A 21,153-nucleotide genomic window follows, 5' to 3' on the forward strand; every position below is an offset into this window, starting at 1 on the left:
TGAATAAGTTTGAGGATAGATAAGCACCCTGTTTGATATGTAATTTTGTTAGGTAAGTTAAGGGTTAAAAGCTGGAAGGGGGTGCGGTTAGTATTCGTCACTTGAGGAGTATAAGCCTATGGTAGGATTTAAGGGAGGGCTTAGAGGTCCCATATAAATAGCCTGGTGAAGGAAGCCATCTTCCTCTTTCCAGTTTATTTCAACCAGGCTGGCTAAGTGGCATATATATTGTATTTTATCTGTCTGTCTTTCTCTTGTTCTTTCACACCCCATTTATTTCCCCTGGTCTACCACCCTCTCTGTCTCCTGTTAATTTTATCTTTTACTACCTTCCTTTTTCTAATTTCCCCCGTCCTTTCCTTTCAGCACCTGTTCCACACTTTTCCTCCCCCTTACCCTGCTTGTGTTTCCATATAGTCCCCGTTACCTGCCAGTGCCATCCCGCCCTGCCATTTACAGATACACAGGCCCCGTGTCCCCCCCCGCCAGCGGCTGCCAGGCCTCTCACCTCCGTGGCTGCTTCCCCAGCCAGGCGAGGGCCATGGTCCGCTCAGGCGCAATGCTCCACCTGCCTGCACTCCCGCTGCCGGCTCTTGATCGCCGCCACTCTCCATCGACCGCCCCTTCCGCCGCGTCCGCCTGCTCTCAAGTGGCAGCGATATCAGTCCAGACGGCCCCCACTCCCCATCCCCCCTCACGCTAGGCGCGGCCATCCCGCTCCCTGCACCGGTGGCTAACTCCACCCACAGGGTCGCGGCGGCTATCTTGTGCAGTCAGGCGCCGCATGATGCCCTGACGCACCCTTCCGACCCCCCCATGCCCCCACTACTTAAGAACAGGGGGGCACCTCCCTGCACAGCCCCCCCCTGCTCTGCCAGCACCAGAGACCCCCCCTTGGTGCGGTGTCCCCTAGCGCGCCACCCACCAACTTGTCCCCGCTTCTCCCCCTGCACCCTTGGGTGGGGGTTACACCCCCTTGCCTTTAGGGGCGTCTGGTGCACAGCATAATAACCCTGCCCAATTCAAGCCTGCAATTACGCACTGCCCGGCTGCCCCCCCCCTTATTTCAGATGCATGCAGATCCAGTGATTTGGCCAGTTGCTCTTTGGGGTACTTTAATAGGGTTCTCCCTCCAGGTGGCGGGCAGTGGTTATCCATGTTAATCTAACCCCCTTTGTCCAGGTCGTAGTTTACGAGGGTGTTTCAGAATAATATTATAGCTATGGCAGTGAAAGTCGTATTTAAAACAAGTAGCATTAAGTAGTTGCGCTCCTTGCGAGTTTGTTGGGAAACCCAGGGGCCTTATGCCTACTGCCGCTAGGGATTCTGAAAGGATTTTCAGCTTTTGCCCTCAAAGAGGTTTTGCTGTTTTCCATCTTCAGATGGGTCACCCAACTATTTGTTTCCCTTTCCTTGGGGTTAGATTGTTATTGTTATTATACATAGCAATTTCTGTCTGTATTAAATACCAATATCTGTCTGTATAAATGCCAATTCTGTCTAGGTGAACTTTCGGGCAGGGTTGTCCGGGAGTGCTAACTGTCGGGTGTGGGAAAATTCCTATATTTACTGGGCTAGCCAGCACCCTTTGGAGTTACATGCCCAATTTTTGTTGTGAGTGCGTAAGTTGCATTGCTTAGGATTACGAGACATGCACTGTAAGTGCCTGCTGGATGCCCCATGGGCAGCAGAGGAGAGGTTTGGGGCCAGACTTGGGAGGCAATGATTTGGTCGCGTTCGTGGGTATTGAACGGATATGGCCATTGCACGCTTGTCATTTAGCGTTGGGCGGACGCTTCATACAATTCCCAAGTTTATGTTACGGGGCAGAGAGCTTTCATAGGCCCGATGGGGTACATCTCACGAGCACGTGGCTAGAGCGGTTGACCAATGACCTCTGCAGTTTTCACTTTAATTAAGAGGGTCACAGTTTTGGTGGCGGGCATGGTTTTGCGAACCGGGCTTTGGCGGGAAGCAGTGCTCATGGGCGGCCTATTATTAGCGCAGGAGTGCCTGTGGTAGCATTCTTCCTTTGAGAGCGGCCAGTTTGTCACCGCCTAAAGGGGGGACATGGTCATTGTTCCAAGGGAAGGGCCAATGCTGTGCCAATTAGGGGAGGATGGTACTGTCCCAGGTCAGTCTGTGCAGGGCGGGGATCCGCCCCTTTTTAATTGTATTGATATCCATCGGGCTGTGGCCTCGGAGCTCTGCTTTCTTCTTGCCACCTATTCTAAAATTTCAATTTGATCAATAAATTCTGGCTGTGACCTCTTTTCATTCCATATACATGTGTCAGTGTGTTTATTTCTAGGTTTAGGTTTAAGTTAACAAAAGGGAATAATAAAACAAATGGGTGACTTAATACCGGCAATGTCCTGCATCCTCTAACTTGGATATTATTACAAAGAAATCTGGACTTTGGTGTCTACAAGATTTTATTGGTGACTATTACACAAGTTTCTCCAATGATTTATGGTCGTCTGGCCAGTATTCAATCTAAGTGGCAGACACCGCTTGGGTAGTTGAGATTGCTACTTCACACATCATATTATATTGACACCTGCTGCAGAAGGATTCAGTCTATACACTGGGGGTTTATTTATATATATATATATATATATATATATATATATATATATATATAACTATATATAACTATATATATATATATATATATATAGTTATCAAGCTCTATATAGAATACCACACTTCTTGGCCTGTCCTGATCAATCCTTATTTGATACTTATCTATTTATGTATTGTTTGAATTTATTTTTCTATTCAGTACGATATTTTGATGCAATAAATGTTTATTTAGCGCTCTTTTTGAGATTGCATTATTCAGTGATTGGTTTTTAGTATTATTTATTTTATAAATATTCTATTTTATGTGGTCTCAATTTATACAGTCATATTGAGAACATCTGGGAAAACATCAGAGTGTCTCTGAAGGGTGATGGAACATTCCCGTAGGGCAGTAAATAAGCATAAAAGACAGAGGACCTCATTCAGAACCGCTCGCAAAAAGCGAGCGCTCGCTTTTTTTTTTAGCCGGCCTCCTGGCCGCTCGCTAAGCTGTGGGTGACCACCCACAGCTTTTGCGAGCGGCCAGATGATCGTCGCGATGGTGGTGACCATCGGGCTTGCGACGAGACCCTTGTGGTAGGGTCTCATCTGCCGCAAGCCCCAGTGAGCTTCCTGCTCTAATAGAGCAGGTAGCTCACTACTCACATCACGAGTGATGTCAGTAGGGCCGTCCACAAATGGCAGGCATTGCTTCAGGAACGCCTCAGTTTGTCCAGCCACCCCCCTCCCCGCCTACAAAACAAGGCGAGCTGTCGATCAACATCGACAACCGCCCCGTTTGTAGCGAGCCCCGGAGCGAGTGAATTTCTCACTCGCTCCGAGGCTTGCGTGCGCAGTGCCCCACCATCGACCTGCTTCCGAGCGGGTCTGAATGAGGGCCAGAGTGTATTCAAAGTTGGAGACAAGATGTGGAGTTCAACCTGAAATTTTAAGCTTAATCATCTCGCAAGCTGGGCCCTCGATTCATTGGCCTCTTCGAGATCTGTAAGAAAATCAATTCCATCTAATTCAGTCTTGACCTGCCAGCTTCACTGAGAGTCCTGAGGACATTTCACTGTTCTCTCTTGAAACCTGCTTTCAAGTCTAATATTTTCTCCTCCAGGACCACATATAAGCCTGCCCCTATTAGGACACCAGGGAGTAAATTTACTAAGATGGGAGTTCTATTTAAGAAGTGATGCTGCCCATAGCAACCAATCAGATTCTACTTCTCACTTATCTAGCACCTTCTAGAATACCTGGAAACTGATTGGTTGCTATGGACAACATCACTTCTTAATAGAACTCCCATCTTAGTAAATTTACCCACAGGAGTTTGCTATAGAGATGATTTTAGTTGTTTCCCAGCTTGTGTGTAGCCAGGTACAGTATCTGGTGTATTGTAGGGGTTATGGCCCAGAAGAAAGTTCTTGGGTACCAGCAAATAAACTTCATGCAGAGAGACTAAAGTGAGCTTTTCACAAGATGTTCCCTGGGAAACCCCGGTATTGGGGTCCTTCGACCCCTTGTCAAAGAAGAAGAGGGGGGGAGAGGGTGTAATGTTATATTTCGGAGTAGGCACACCTCAGAAACACCTGGTAAAGTTAACACGGTTAGCTTCAGACGATCTCCTGGCAACCATGTAACTGTGCAAACTTGGCATTACCACTCTGTGCTGCATTGTGACTCCTCATTAGGGTGTATCTTGTAGCTGTGCTTAGCTTAGTCAGGAACTGATAGTGATTGGCTGCTCAGCCTTTATAACCCTTCGTCCCTGACTCTCCTGTGCTGGTTGTAATCAGTTGTTCCTGTCTGTGTTAGTGAACACTTGGCTACTGCTCTTGATTGGATATTCTGTGTTTGACAACGTTCTGACTATCTACCCCTGACCTTGGCATGTAACCTGGATCCTGATTTATATCTGCCTGCCCTGTACTGTACTCTGTCTAAATACAGACCCCCAGGGCCTGGGTTGAATAACAGACTCCCTCTTTGATTTTTGATCAAGGGAGCCAATTGTTTACGTTCTGTATTTTCGTACCTATTGTCCTGTTTCCATAACCACACGTCAGTGATCTTGCACCATAGTAGAGCCCTAGTTCACCTTATGCCACGCTATAGTACCCCCAGGTCATATTATGGCTTGTTATGCCCTGTTCATATTTTCAGGCTTGCGCTCACCATACTCCTCCTTGCTGACCCCATAACCTGGCAGATGGCGGTTACACGCTACATTGTCCCATTTTCTGGTCATTAATTGATCTGTGAGCTGGGGTCTAACTCCAAAACATGCATAATGCCATCAGACCTATCCACATGTTCCTTAAATTCCCCTCAGACCTCCCCACATGCCATCAGATCTTCCCATATGCGATCAGACAAATTGCTCTCTAACCTCCCCATATGCCATCAGACTACTTCACAAGACTCTTAAATATCCATCAGATACCCACATCGGCACTTAGACTTCCCCACAAGTTCCACAAATGCCCCTCACACCTCCCTACATGCCATCAGACTACCCCGCATCCCCCTTAAACGCCCATCAGATCCCCACAAGCCCCCAGACCTTCCCATGTGCCCCTTAAATGCCCCTCATATGCTTTAGCCATTGAGCAAGGACAGTGTGGGATGCAGCAGTGATTTTTTTTTTGCCTATTCTCTGCACCACCCACTCCTGTTGGCACAATGGACATCAGTTGTCCTGCTTCCACAGTGACAATATTTACATTCAACTCTAAATTGTTCCCTATTTTGGAGACTGTCCCGGACCAAGAGGCAAGTACCATCTATTGTCTGGGGAGCTAATTCGGAATAGAGTGACTTGTATTGATATTATGTGGCTTGGGGCATGGTCCACAATTTCCTAACCACGAATGAAGAGATTGGGATACTTGAAATAACAAAAAAGGGTCATTTACAAACCCAGCAGCGCAGAGAAAATAGTTTTGTGCACATGTGTCTAGGTCTTCACTAGATGTACACACCCTTCTGCTTTCCAATTCCATTGGTGCAGAAGTATGCACTAGTTTTCATTTATCTGCTTAATTCATTTCAATGTTTACATTTGCCGCCCCTCCCCCAAATTAAGGAGTTATTAAATATTATCCTTGTAGTATTATTTAATATTAGCAGTTGCTGCTGCTTCACCCACGATGAAATGGTTTCGCCCAACATTTTTTTTTTTTTATTTGAGGGGTTCTAGTTGTATCGCTTTGCATAGAGGCCCTGTCGCAGGAGTGGCCCATGTAACCAGAGGCACTATACAGACTGGTGGCAGCAACGCCTTTACCCACCACTCACACCAATGCCACTGTATGCCCTGTGCACAGACTGCTATGTAACCTATCCTATTCACCCACCTCTCATACCAATGTCACTGTGTGCACTGTGCACAGACTGCTATGTAACCTATCCTATTCACCCACACCAATGTCACTGTGTCCCCTGTGCACAGACTGCTATGTAACCTATCCTATTCACCCACCTCTCATACCAATGTCACTGTGTGCCCTGTGCACAGACTGCTATGTAACCTATCCTATTCACCCACCACTCACACCAATGTCACTGTGTGCCCTGTGCACAGACTGCTATGTAACCTATCCTATTCACCCACCACTCACACCAATGTCACTGTGTGCCCTGTGCACAGACTGCTATGTAACCTCTCCTATTCACCCACCACTCACACCAATGTCACTGTGTGCCCTGTGCACAGACTGCTATGTAACCTCTCCTATTCACCCACCACTCACACCAATGTCACTGTGTGCCCTGTGCACAGACTGCTATGAAGCCTATACTATTTAAGTGAGCACCGCAAAAAAAAGAACCTCTCCCCCCACCCCTTACCGGCAGCACGCAGGGTGCCACACCTATCTCTTGCGTTTATGATGTCAATACATTTCGTTTGTGTTATTGCTCAGCTTTAACGTGACGGATCGCGATGAAACAAAGTGCAGGTTATTTCTAGGGGTTTCCACTACACAATGATGCAGTTTTCATGAAAATTAGCTTCAGTAGTTTGTGCGACAACTTGGAACAAACTGACCCAATGTTCTTATAATATTAGTATAGATAATGTGTTGTATTAAATAATTTATGAACAACTTCCATAAGTTCTAATTTTGGGGTGGGACAGTCCTGATTTGTGATCCTTGACAGGGGTTGAGTTTTGTCCAAAAACATGAGCTTGTGGACGGGGATTGGGCAGAGTTTATTTTGGCCTGATTTCAGGGGGTAAATTTACTAAGAGGAGAGTTTTTAGAAATTGAGATGTTGCCCATAGCAACCAATCAGATTCGACTTAACATTTAACTAGCACCTTCTAGAAGATAATAGCTAGACTCTGATTGGTTACAATGGGCAACATCTCCACTTCTAAAAACTCTCGTCTTAGTAAATTTACCTCCAGGCGTAAAATTTTGGGGGAGAGGTGTTGGCAAGCGTAAGGGGACATGGAGTGTCCCACTTGGAGAAGTTAAGGTTTTATTTACATTGTTGTTTGCGATTCCTGTACGAAAGACGAACTTGTGGAGTAAAAATAGCATTTATGGTTTCAAAAGGCAGCCAATCAGCACCACCTCTCAGCAAGTGTACAAAAAACAGGATGTTTTACATTTCCAACACAGCCATTAAAATAGAAACTCCCCCCCCCACCACCCTAAAATGTGACATCTCCAGTTCCTTAAAATATCTTATTTCAATAAACTAAAAGTTTGCATCTGACTTACAACAATGGGTTATCACTATATAAAAACACAGTTTGTATCTCAAGATGTTTTGTTGCTACAGGGCTTAACCACAAATTGCACAATTTTATGCATTTGCTCTATCACCTTTGAAGCCGAGGCTGGCATCAATATATCTAGATCTGTGTTGTTGACCGTCAATAACGGGGGTACAGCTAAACCCTCCCTTTCTTTGTTGATGAACAGAGGTCCTGTAAAAAATAAACATTGTCCAAACGGAGTGTTCACCTTCCAATAAGAGCATAAAGAATCCCAAACCACTGAGTATTTTTCATTGTTGGCTAGAAAAACCCAGGTTTGGATGCCGTAGTCCCCTTTTTGAAGACCCCAATCCATAGGGGGAGTATCTGAGCTGTAGGCATGGTTAATGCGCTCCCATATTATCTTCATAGGCCAACAGGCTTCCAGGAATGCCGGCAGCTTTAGTAGTGCTTCCATGTTTCTATGGGCCATTAAAAAAAGTTTTTTCTTTCCACAGGTTCAATAGAAGTATAGGCTCAATATGCTTCACTGTCCTCAACCAAATAAATCTGCAACAGAAGATAATTTTGGGGATAAATAACATTACATTGGACACATTGTAACGGTTGGACAAATTTATGTCTGTCTTTCTGTTCAAGCCCCCCCTTACTACTATATTTGCGTATATTTTGTACACTTGAAGGTTGAGACTCCTATTTGGATGTAGAAAAAGAACAAAGGCTGCGCTGTCAGTACCGTGTGGGGTGTAGTAAAGAAATACAAATATAAAAGGATGTAGCTAATAAAAATCAGAGGTCATCTGAAGAGTAAGACAAACAAATAAATACAGAAATTAGCGCAATCCAATAATTATATAAATAATATATAAAATCAATAAAGAGGCAGATGAAAATGTATAATAAAACAATTTATTGTCTATATAAATATAACATATAAAATCACATACACATCGAACTATTCATATGTATAAGAATGGCAATATATTGGAAAAGAAGTCCCAACAAATGTTGAATAAAATGAAGTTCATTTATTTGTTTGTCCTTCTATTGGGAATTTGCACCCCACCCATCTGCCCTCAGGTGTTTTTAATCACCAGCCCAGGTTCCTGCATCTCTGTCTACATATTAGAATGAGCACTATATCAAGTATGTCCTGGATACATTTAATGTAATGTGTTAGTATTAGGGACTCATCTTATGGGGTTCACCTTGACAAGGTGGATGGGCAAAACATTTTTGGCCAAACATGTACTGTGGGTCTGATTCAGAGCCGGACGCCATTTGCGCTCGCTCGTTCAGAAAAAGGGGGTGGCTATTTAAATGAACCGTTTGCTCTTTGCGGTCTGTTCACGCCTCTATGTCTGAACGAGCGATCAAAACATGCGGTCATATTTTGGAAAAAGACGCCCCCTGGCCGCTTGCATCATACGTCATGTCCGCTATTTAATAGATTAATCGAGTACATCGAACAGCGTATGAACTGCTCGCTATTCTTGTGGTTGGTTTTTCCTACCGCAATCATGCGAGCAGTTCGGACTATAAAATAACCAAGTGACGTGGTCGCTGACGCTGCTTTATTAATTATGCACACCCATGAAACGCCCGTTATGACCTTTAAGCACGCCTGCGTTCTGATCTCCACTCCCCGTTTTCAAGCACCTTCCCCTGTTACCACCCACATACGCCTCCTCCTGTCACTCAAAATAGCAGGCATTCGCTATTTAGCGAGCACACGATTTTCATCCGCACTGACTGGTTCGCGCATGCGTATTACAAACCGTACGCATGCGCAGATGTGCGAACATCGCTCGGAACGAACGAGCAGCGCTTACGAGCGGCTCTGAATGAAGCCCTAAGAACCTCACTTAAACTCTACAATTGACATGGAGTGTATCAGGATTATTTTGTCTATCATTGTTCTTAGTACCTAGAGTGTGCACCTGCATTCTATGTCCCCTGCATTGTCCTGCAGGTCTCAGCATGGCAGCAGCTTCTATTAGGTTTAAAATTAGGGTGTGCAGTCCAAGCCGCCCCCTTCTGTCCCGCTCATGTTTATAGTCTCTGTTTTATGGGGGAGCTCAATGTACCCAAGTCTATATAATTGGTCAGTGACTAAGGTTACAGAAGTAATATAACAGATCATCCAACAATTATGTGATAATGTACAAACAGATAAAAGATACTCTCCAGCGCACCTAATAGGAGATGAATAAAGTCAATTTGTGGTTGTTAATTACCACTAAATGATGTGTTAAATAGTCACTGTAAACCAAACTATGAATCAGGATAATTGTCAATCGTTCGCCGTAGCTACCACAATGTAACAAATGGTAATCAGAATGGTATTCAAAAGTTCACCATAGCTCCAATAATATCAGGTCATCACTCCACCATCTGGTATGAAACCTTCTTCTGCAGTTAACCTCCTCTGTGTTAGTTTTCAAGATGTGCATATATGTAAGACAAAAAGAGGGTTGCCGCAATAGTGCAAAATCTTTAACAGTTTATTTCAAAATATAAAACGTACAAAATGAATGCGTACCCCAAATGACTTTTCAAGCAAGGCAAACTGTTCTGCGTATAGGGGTATTATTCTGCTCCCCCTACAGAGCTTTACCTTCTCAGTCTGGGTATTTCAGAAATAGAAACCACAGAACCAACGCGTTTATACCTCTGTTGAGGTCTTTATCAAGGTATATGGTGACAGAGTGATGTAGCCTAATATATATAATAGCATGGGTGGAGCTAACCCATTAATTGGATAAAAAACGTTAATACACTCACTTTAAAACGCCTGGCGCTGTCTTTGCCTTCCCTGGTCCTGAAGCGTGCACTGTGTCACGTGATCGCTCTTACAGACCCGGAAGTGCTGCGCTCCAAATCACCACACGTGATGCGTTCCACCACACGGAGCGCACCACATGGTGCGCTACCTTCACTGTACTTATTGCGCTGCGTTCCACCGCTTGGAACGCAGCCTCCCTTAACTTCCTACTACAAAGAACACAGGATTGTTTGTAGCTGTAACCACGTGGTGTGCACCACGTGACCGGCTTTAATGCCGATATGTAAACCTCAGTCTTTTGTATAGATAAATAAAGTAAATAACATCCCATCGGATTTCCTGACTCTTATCTTAGATGTTGGATGTATATCATCCCGCATATATATATATCTATATATATATCTATATATAGTGCGCAGTGACTCACATATACAATGGGTACATTGTTATATAGGTACTTACAACATAAATGATAGCAGGTACATGAAAATTCATATATAAAAATCCATCCATAAAAACTTCTAAGAACATCGATGATAGAAAACACATATGATATTAAAATAAAATTAAAAAAAACTTCAACCAGAATAATAAGATAGAGATATATATATATATATATACGCAAAATGTCCACACTCTCGTTTAACATGAATCCAATGCTGGGGTAGCTGACCCAAACAACGTAAATACCTTGTCAAAGACAATCTCCAAAAGAAATGAGGGTGCACTCACCAGACTTCATAGAAATATCAAAAAGATTTGTTTTATTTACGTCATCTTAAAAGTACAGCCATCTATATATACATAAAATTACATTAAGAAAATTATAAAAACCTTTTCAATTCAAAGTCAGCGTTCAGTCCATGGGGTTCAAGCGTTTTCACCTCATATATATATATTTCATCTCTGTTTTAGCTAGAAATGAATCAATCCCTTTAGTACGCCAATTCCCTTCCACTTTTTTTATACCTACAATATATTTAATGTCCTTAACTGAACTTTGGCGTTTCTCCTGAAAATGTTTTGACAGTGCATGGTTTGTCACCACCCCCCCCCCCCCCTTTTTGATATTACGTAGGTGTTCTGCCCATCTGACTGAGTTTTCTTGAGGTTTTACCTATATATTGTAGCCAACAGGTACATTCCAGCATATATACAATTATTGCTATTACACGTCATAAATTCCTTTATTTTGAACTCTTTGAGATTAGATCTAGATTCAAACTTTTCTATTTTTGAAGTTTGATTAGTATGTGTAGTACACACTATACATGAGCCACAGCGGTGGAAACCTGTCGTCTTTATTCTCCCAGTCCTTTTCTCCGATGCTGCACTTTTTACAAGTCTATTATTAATGTTGGGAGCTCTTCTATATATAAACATAGGTTTACGTGGGATGATTTCCCTCAATAAGGGATCTTTTTGTAGAAGGAACCAGTTGTTTTGAATGATTTTTTTCTAATTTTTTATATTGATTATGAAATGTGGTGATCAATGCCACTTTGGGTTCAATTTCTTGTTTGTTCTTATCTTTTATATACCAGGAGATCATTTTGTGGAATATTACCCATTTCATCAATTATTTTCTGCATATTTTCATTATCATATCCCTTAACCAAGAATTTCTGACGTAATGATTCCACTTGTTCTATAAAGTTTTCATCTCTGGTACAATTTCTACGTATTCTCTGGATGGTGATGGCTTCTCATGTTCACATAAGAGTTGCTGTCTGTGGGTTTATTAAAGTTCTTAGTAGCTATACCATCATCCGCTAAATAAATAACCAAGTCCAAAAAACTAACCTCTCTTGAATTAATATTATACGTAAGGTGGATATTATATTCATTAATGTTTAGACTCTCACAGAATTTGTTTAAAATATCCTCTTCACCCCTCCATATAAAAAATATGTCGTCTATAAACCTAATCCAGACCACAATATTGTCCAAAAATGTGTTATTCTTCCAGATGGCAAGATCCTCCCACCATGCCATAAATAAATTTGCATAAGCCGGAGTGATCCGGCTTCCCATAGCAGTCCCTTTTCTCTGTATATAGTACTGGCCATTAAACCAAAAATAATTGTTATTCAAAATGAAACCTAGGGACTCTTTAATGAAATTAATTTTCTCTTCACTTATTTCATTTACATTTTTTCTCATAGCATATTCCACTGCATTAATACCCAATTCATGATTTATAATGGTATATAGCGCGGTAACATCAGCATGACCAAATAGCAGTGGTTGGGAACGGAAGTATTCTTTAAAATTTGTACAGTGTTTATGTTATCCTTAACATACGACTTAGTTTTTAAATCTTCTGGTTGAAGGATAAAATCAATAAAATGCACTAAATTAGATGTAATGGAGTCAGTGCCAGCAACGATAGGTCTTCCAGGGGGGTTAATAGGATCTTTATGGACTTTGGGTAAAATATACATTACTGGGAGTACAGGGTGATCATTGATCAAATATTCTTTTTCCTGTTTCGTGATAATTCCTTTTTCTTCATATTGAAAAATAAAGCTTTTAAAGTTTTTTTCAATACGTTCTGTAGGGTTACCCCTAAGTAAGTTGTACGCATCCGTATCTCCTAACTGTCTTAGTACTTCCTCATTATATTTGGTAGTGTCCATTATAACTATACCCCCCCCCCCCCCCTTTGTCCGCTGGCTTGATCGTAATATTATGATTTTTTTCTAATTCCTGTAGGGCCTTGTATTCAGTCTTTGATAGATTGTATGTCATATTGTGATTGACCTCTAGTTTCTCTATTTCTGCACATACAATTCTATTAAAACTTTCTAAAAAGCATCCTCTATTAAATGTCGGATTAAACGTCGATCTGGGTTTTAAATAATTGTTCGTATCTTGATTCTGATCTGTCGTACTATTTTCTACCCCTTTGTTTTGGTTTATAAAGTACCTTTTCAATGATAATTTTCTGATAAATTTTTTTATGTCAATATACATTTCAAATTTATTTGTCTTATTAACTGGAGCAAATTTCAAACCCTTCTGTAATAAACTGATTTCCTCTTTTTTTAATACATGGGTGCTTAGATTGAATATTTTTATGGATTCAATCTCTTTTTCGGTAGATGGTTTAGCATTCATCTGGACTTGTTTCTTTATAATTTTTGCTGTTCTTTTTCCTCTTTTACCTCTATGTGTCCGTTTTTTGTTAACATTTTTATTTAGAATCGTTTCCTCATGCCCGTCCCTTTCCTGAAAATCCTCTCTATCCAATGCTTTAAACCGGCTACGAGTGGATATCTGGTAGGGTGTATGGCAGTGTTGGCTAACCTTGACACTCCAGCTGTTATGGAACTACATAACCCAGCATGCACTGCTACAGTTTTGCTATTAGGGCATGCTAAAACTGTGGCAGGGCATGCTGGGATATATAGTTCCACAGCAGCTGGAGTGTCAAGGTTAGCCAACACTGGTGTATGGTGTGAGGTAGTTTTTCTATTACCCCATCTTACTGTGTTCCAATAAGTGTATTCATTATTAGATCTCCCATAATATTCCCTATCTTGGCGATTCCGTCGTTCAGAATGTCCCCAATCATTCCATCTTCTATTTCTATGGGTACGTTCTCTTGGTGAGTAATCCCTTTTTTGATTACGGGATTTATTCTCAAATCTGTTTTGATTTCTGCCTCTCCTATCCGACATTTTGTCAAATTTGGATGGATGATGGGGCACTGGTGTATGTATTGAACATCTGCCTGTAGATTCCTGTTCAGAATTAAAGCTATAATCCAGATTTTCTACCTCTTCGACCCTTGTCTCATCTTTTTTATCCCGTAGATACTTTCTACTGATTTTTTCATTACCCTTCCCTCCATTTCTTTTTCAATGTCTTTACATTCCTTCTTATCTCTATAGGGATTAATTAGTGAAGATAATTCTTCAATTTGCTGTTCATTATTACTGAGTGTGATTTTTCTTTCCTTAATAATTAATTCTATAAGGGAAAAGGAAAGGAACATGTTCTTTGCAGTAGGAAGTTAAGGGAGGCTGCGTTCCAAGCGGTGGAACGCAGCGCAATAAGTACAGTGAAGGTAGAGCACCATGTGGTGCGCTCCGTGTGGTGGACCGCATCACGTGCGGTGATTTGGAGCGCAGCACTTCCGGGTCTGTAAGAGTGATCACGTGACACAGTGCACGCTTCAGGACCAGGGAAGGCAAAGACAGCGCCGGGCGTTTTAAAGTGAGTGTATTAACGTTTTTATCCAATTAATGGGTTAGCTCCACCCATACTATTATATATATTAGGCTACATCACTCTGTCACCATATACCTTGATAAAGACCTCAACAGAGGTAGAAATGCGTTGGTTGTGTGGTGACTATTTCTGAAGTACCCAGACTGAGAAGGTAAAGCTCTGTAGGGGAGCAGAATAATACCCCTATAAGCAGAACAGTATGCCTTGCTTGAAAGGTCATTTGGGGTACGCATTCATTTTGTACGTTTTATATTTTGAAATAAACTGTTAAAGATTTTGCACTATTGCGGCAACCCTCTTTTTGTCTTACATATATGCACATCTTGAAAACTAACACAGAGGAGGTTAACCGCAGAAGAAGGTTTCATACCAGATGGTGGAGTGATGACCTGATATTGTTGGAGCTATGGTGAACTTTTGAATACCATTCTGACTACCATTTGTTACATTGTGGTAGAACGATTGACAATTATCCTGATTCATAGTTTGGTTTACAGTGACTATTTAACACATCATTTAGTGGTAATTAACAACCACAAATTGACTTTATTCATCCCCTATTAGGTGCGCTGGAGTGTATCTTTTATCTGTTTGTACATTCCCCCTGTGACCTGTGAAAGTCACCTTTATGGAGCATACACACGGTCAGATTTGTCAGATGAACGATTGAACGATTTAAACGATTTTACCAAAGTTTTGAACGATTTGAACGATTGAACGATTTTTGACTGCATTAAAATGAATGGAATCGTCCAAGTCTGACTGCAAACACATCAGATGTCAGAAATCGTTATCTGACCATCGTTCAGGTATGTCAGATTTTCCTTCAGATATGAACGACTGAACGATTTTTACATCGTTATCGTTCATATCTGAAGGAAAAATCTGACCATGTGTATGCACCATTACTCTCAGGCAGCCCTATTCAACAGGGATCGCGATTGTGATATCTTTACTTAGTTATGTGATAATATTTAATGGATGCGCTCAGATACACAAAATGTTACGTACTGTACACCTCATGTCATAACATCTTGCACTGATGCGATCTAATTAATACCTGCCTACTCGCCCAGAATGTCCAATAGAATTAATAGGGAACTTCTATCTTTAGTTTGAGCTTCAGTCAAGGCAGTTTTCAATAACCCCATGGGATAACCTTGCTCAAGATATGACTTCCTGAATGTTCAAGAAATGGGATGGGATAACCGTTCATATCTTGAACAAGGGGTTATTGAAATGTGGCCTGTTGTTGGTCCAGTTCTGTATCTCCATCCACTAAGTATTTTATACTGTTCAGGCCCTGAGTGTGGTTGATGACCATATACAGCGACGCGACATCGCTTGTGGCTAGCCACAACTCCTCGGTCCAGATAATGTCTTGCAATATATTGAGTACCTGGGTCGTATCCCTCAAATGCGATCTTTGTTGTTTCACATATATCTGTAAAACTTGATCTATGTATTGGGACAATGGTGCATTTTGGGAATTAATCCCAGGCGTAATCGGCCTTTCCGGTGGGTTTGTAGAATCCTTGTGCAATTTCGGGAGATAATAAAACACAGGCAGGGACGTATCTACCCATTGGCCAGGATGGCACTCGCCAGGGGCGCCAACCAAAGGGGGGGCGCCGCCCGGCAGTGCCACCAGTAGCCAAGGGGTGGACAAGTCCCCCGGCCCCACAAGTGTAGGGCAGACCGCAGTGAGAGCGGTCTGCCCTACACAGTTTACAAACACGCAGCCGCCAGCGGCGGCTGTGTGTTTGTAACAGGAGCCAGCTAATGAGAGTCAGACAGACTCTCATTAGCTGCTGCGTCATCCGCGGAGGGAGCCGGCTGGAGCTCACTAATGAGCTCCGTGTGCTGGCTCCCCCCCAGCAGCATGTGATGGGAGAGACGTCATAACGTCTCTCCCATCCAGGAGAAGAGCGGACGGGACTCAGAGCGGAACCCGGCGGTTGCGTCAGGAGCGGGGATCAGGTAAGCTGAATTTTTTGTTGTTCTTTGTGTGTGTGTTTGTGTGTGTGTAAGCCTGGCACTACAGGGGAGGGCACTGAAATAGGGGGTGGCTGCTACTGGAGGCACTTTATGGGGAGGTACCCGGTACTGGGGGGCACTGTATAGGAGTGGCCACTACTGGGGGTGGCCACTACTGGGAGCACTGTAAGGGGTAGCCACTACTGTGGGCAATTTAGGGGGTGGGTGGCCACTACTAGGGGCACTGTATAGGGGTGGCCAATACTGGGGGCAATTTAGGGGGGGTGGTCACTACTGGGGGCACTGTATATGGGGGACTACTACTGGGAGCACTGTATGGGGGGGGGGACTACTACTGGGGTATACTACTTTAGGGGGGCACTGTATAGGGGGGTACTACTGGGGGCAATGCAGTATAGGGGGGGTACTACTGGGGGCACTGTATAGGGGGGTACTACTGGGGGCAATGCAGTATAGGGGGGGTACTACTGGGGGCACTGCATGGGGGGGCGCCAGTCCATTACATTGCCAGGGGGCGCTTGGATCACTGGATACACCCCTGAACACAGGGATCACTGGGTGGGGAATTCAAATTCCTGTTTTTTGAGGATCCCTATTCTCAAACCTTCCTTCAAAAGTGATGTTAACTCCTCATGATAATTTTTGGTGGGGTCCCCTTTTAGTATGGGTATAGTTGTCGGTATCGCCTAGAATTCGCATGGCTTCTTTCTGATAGTCCTCCTGATTGAGAATAACAATACCCCCCCCCCTTTATCTGCCAGCTTGATGATTATTTTAGTGTCTTTCTTTAAATCATTGAGTGCTTTAATCTCTACTTTAGTTAAATTGCATGTAGTGCGTCTCGATTTAGTGTTGATTTTGTCGATATCATTCATAACTGCCTTCTGAAAAGTGTGGACATAAGGGCCCTTTAAATGACTTGGATTGAACTTCGACTGTGGTTTCAAATGTAGTGTGCCTGTATCTGTCACTATTCAAGTTGTTATTCAGACCAACTGGTTTATCCAGAAAATATTTCTTTAAACTGAGTTTTCTGGTGAAATTCCTTATGTCCATGTACGGTATGTTGAGAATTTATCAATCTTGTTACTTTATCAAGAATTTATTAATTCTTGTGCTTGTGTCAGAAATGGTCTCCCTTCATTACAATTGCATTTTAATCTATAGTATTGGCCTTTGGGAATACTATTTATCCATGGTTTGTGGTGTCAGCTTCGATAATTTAAATAATTATTGCAGTCCTTTCTATATGTGCTGGTAAAAATAGTATTATTTTCAATCTGTACTGCTATATCCAGAAACATAATATAAGACTCATGACGAGTACTTGTAAATTTTAAACCAAGAGTTATCATTCGAGTAAGAAAACCTCTTGTGGACTCCATACTCCCTTTCCAAATTCTAAAAATGTAATCGATAAATCTACCATACAGCACCAAGTTCACTCCAAACGGACTTCTCCACACAGGTTGTTCTTCAAAAAGTCCCATGTATAATATAGTGTGAATTGCGATTTATTTTTTATGAAATTCGTTTTTTTATTAAAAATAATTTTAGAATTGATTGTGCTCTTTGTTGTTTAAAAACAGTTTGGAGATAAATTGGATTTACAGTACTCCATAGGAGCAGCAATTGACTATTATATTAATTGGAATCATTGTTGCATATCTTTTAAAGCATATTTTTTAGAGCCTGTGTCTAATTGTGCTTTATTTCCAAAACTATGTGTCTTTTGGGTACAATACTCGTCCCAAAAAGCACCACTGTGATATCAGTATTGTTAGAAGGCTTGGGGGAGCTTTATTGAGTTTTGGAGAGAGTTAAAGCACGAACCAATCAGCTCCTGTCATTTTTTCAGGCTGTGCTAGAAAAATGACAGAAGCTGATTGGTTGCTATGAGCAACTTCTCTTTATCCCTCCCAAAATTTGTTAAATCTCCCCCATGTCGTAAACCCTGAGAGAATTATCTCTATGGTTGTGACTTTAATACATACTAACCAAAGCTATAATCACCGATGACAAAGACTCACAGGACTGCAGCAGAAAAGCTCTGAGAAGGTCTTACTATAAAATCTGTTCCGATGGATAGCGGGTGTGTCCGCAGGCAGTGACCGGTTTTTCCCTTCTCTTTCTTTGCTTGGTACCAACTTGTGATATATTCCCCACAGCTGTACTAGACAGAGGAGTCATAAGATATTCATGTACTGTATACAGAATACGGATAAGAGAGCACAGTGTAAGTGTCATTTTACCTAGTGCTGGGGTGGAAAAAATATTGTATAGCACAGGAAGTAGTCAGTCATATATTGGAGTCAGAACATTATTTTATAGGGGTCAGGGAAGATGTACATCCACTGGTAGCAACAGAAAAGGCTCCTGGACGTTAGCTCCACTGGAGAAGGGACTGATGTGAATGACTAAATATTCTGTGAAGCATTGTGGAATATGCTCACCACCCACTTTACACCTAAAACTGAATCCATACGTCAGGGCATCGCATCTCACCAAACCATCGTCATCCCATCCTCTTTCCTCTCCTCATTCTCCCCATCTCTTGACTTCATTCTCACCAGTATCTGATCCTCCCATTTTCCATCTTCCCACTTGACCCTATCCCTTCCCACTTCCTTTGCTCCCTCTCTTCTGTTGACTGTTCCCATCTTGCCCATCTCTTCAATCTCTCCCTCTCATCAGACACTGCCTCCCTCTGCATTCAAGCATGCCCTTGTCTCCACCAGTCTTAAAAAACCCAACCTTGATCCTGACACGCACTCTAATTACCGCCACATCTCTCTTTTCCTCATCCACTTTGCCTCCAAACTCCTTGAGCGTATTGTCTACAACCGCCTCACCGTCTTTCCTTCCACTCCTCCTTGACCCATTCAATCTGCCTTTCGTCCTCTCCACTACTCATAAACTGCCTTCACTAAAGTCAGCAAAGACCTCATTGCTGCCAAATTCAGGGGTTACTACTCACACCAAGTACTACTCACAGTGTCACTACTTTACACTGTTGACCACCCTCTCCTCCTGCAAATCCTTTACTCCCCTTGGTGTGTGCGATACTGCCTTCTCCTGGCAGTCCTCCTACCTTTCTGACCATTCTTTCTCAGTCTCCTCACATGGCTCCACTCCCCCCCCCCCTTCCAACTTCCTCTGCCAGTAGATGTCCCCAAGGTTCTACTCTTGCACCTCTCCCATTACATCCTCTTTAGGTGAGCTCATGGCACCAATATCACAACTACGTTGACGACACGCAGATCTACCTCTTCTAAGGAGACCTTTCCCTTTCTTTCCCCACTCGTATCTCATGTCGTCTCTCTGCCATTTCCTCCTGGATGTCCCAACAATTTCTTAAGCTGGGTACAGATGTGTACGCAGCCTGACTTCGCAGGCAACGGGAGCTGGCATATGGCAAGTGCATTTCACACTTGGCGGTGCCAGGTCCGACGGGGGGAGGGACACGTCATACTGCATTCTGCAGCATGGTATCATTAGCTACATCCCCCATCGGCCCGACGAAGGATGTCACCAACGACTTGCTGGAATGTGCATGCATATCATGGGTACACACTAGATGATATACCCTAAATGATGCTCCGATCCGCGGGATCGGATGACAAATCATCTAGTGTGTACCGAGCCTTGAACGGAACATGTTTAAGACTGAAATAATAATCTTCCCATCTTCCCAAATAACTTAATCTACCTCAATTTCATTAATTATAGACAGCACCACCGTCTCCTTGAGCCAACAAGTGTGCCGTTATCTTTTTCACATCCCTCTATTTTAAATCTCATATTCAGTCCCTTTCGCAGTCCTGCTGTTTCCATCTCAGGAATTTCTCAAGGATCAGACCCTCTCTCACCCTGGAGGCAACTAAGAAACTCATCCACTCATTGGTCATCTGTAGACAGGACTTCTGTAACCACCTCCTATCGGGCCTCCCTGTCTCGCACCTCTCTCCACTCCAATCTGTCCAGCTCATCGTCCTCTCCAAACGCATTACGTCTGCCTACCCTCTCCTGCAGGCGCTACACTGGCTCCCCTTCCCCTTCAGAACCTAATACAAACTCCTCACGCTCACTTTCAAAGCTCTCACCCAATACTCTCCATTTATATCTCTGACCTCATCTCCCTTCACACTCCCACCTGCCCACTTCGCTTCATACGTGATTGCCATCTCTCCTCCCAACTGATTACTTCCTCCCACTCCCGCCTCCTCGATTTTGCCCATGCTGCTCCCTGCCACTGGAATCTCTGTCCCTCCCCCCATCAGACTCTCCACCTCTCTACAAATCTTGAAACAGGCTCTCTAGACCCACTACTTCATCAAAGCTTTCTCGCTCTCATCCTAACCGGGATGCAGTCAGGAAGCAGACGGTCGAAATGCCGACCGCCGGCTTCCCGACTGTCAAATCCCGGCAAGGTACTAATGACAGGTGTCGAAATCCTGACGCCTCTCATTAGAACGAACAAAGGTAAGCTGGGCGCGGACAGTCGCATGGGGGAGGGGGTTAGGTTTAGGTCGCCCGAGGGACTTAGGGTTAGGAAGGGTTAGGTTTAGGCTAGGAGAAGGGGGTTTAGGGTTAGGCATACACGGGTGGAGGTTAGGGTTAGGCACCCCTGCCGGCCAGAGGTATTACATACTGATTCCTCCTAACCTGCTGCTCCTTGCTCACTGTCTCTGCCCTCTCTGTCACCCATGACTGTCTGCTCGCCCCTTTACACTGTTAGCTCTCACACACAGGGCCACCTTTCCTCATGTGCTTTTCCATGTTGTCCTGCAATATTTAGTACTGTAAGTCACTTTGTTATTGTTTCATTCATATG

At 43.2% G+C, this 21,153-nt stretch overlaps 1 long non-coding RNA gene across 2 annotated transcripts in view; it reads right to left on the reverse strand.

Moving 5' to 3' along the window:
* Nucleotides 1–7,098: 7,098 nt before the first annotated feature.
* Nucleotides 7,099–21,153, reverse strand: part of LOC148522307 (uncharacterized) — a 39,936-nt gene continuing 25,881 nt past the window's right edge. For both annotated transcript variants that reach the window (XR_015878758.1, XR_015878759.1), the window contains exon 2: nucleotides 7,099–7,849. This is a non-coding gene — a long non-coding RNA (uncharacterized LOC148522307). The remainder of the gene's footprint in view (nucleotides 7,850–21,153) is intronic.

Source organism: Taudactylus pleione, unplaced genomic scaffold, assembly GCF_031769625.1.
Source record: "Taudactylus pleione unplaced genomic scaffold, aTauple2 ptg000147l, whole genome shotgun sequence".
Taxonomy (NCBI): Eukaryota; Metazoa; Chordata; class Amphibia; order Anura; family Myobatrachidae; genus Taudactylus; species Taudactylus pleione.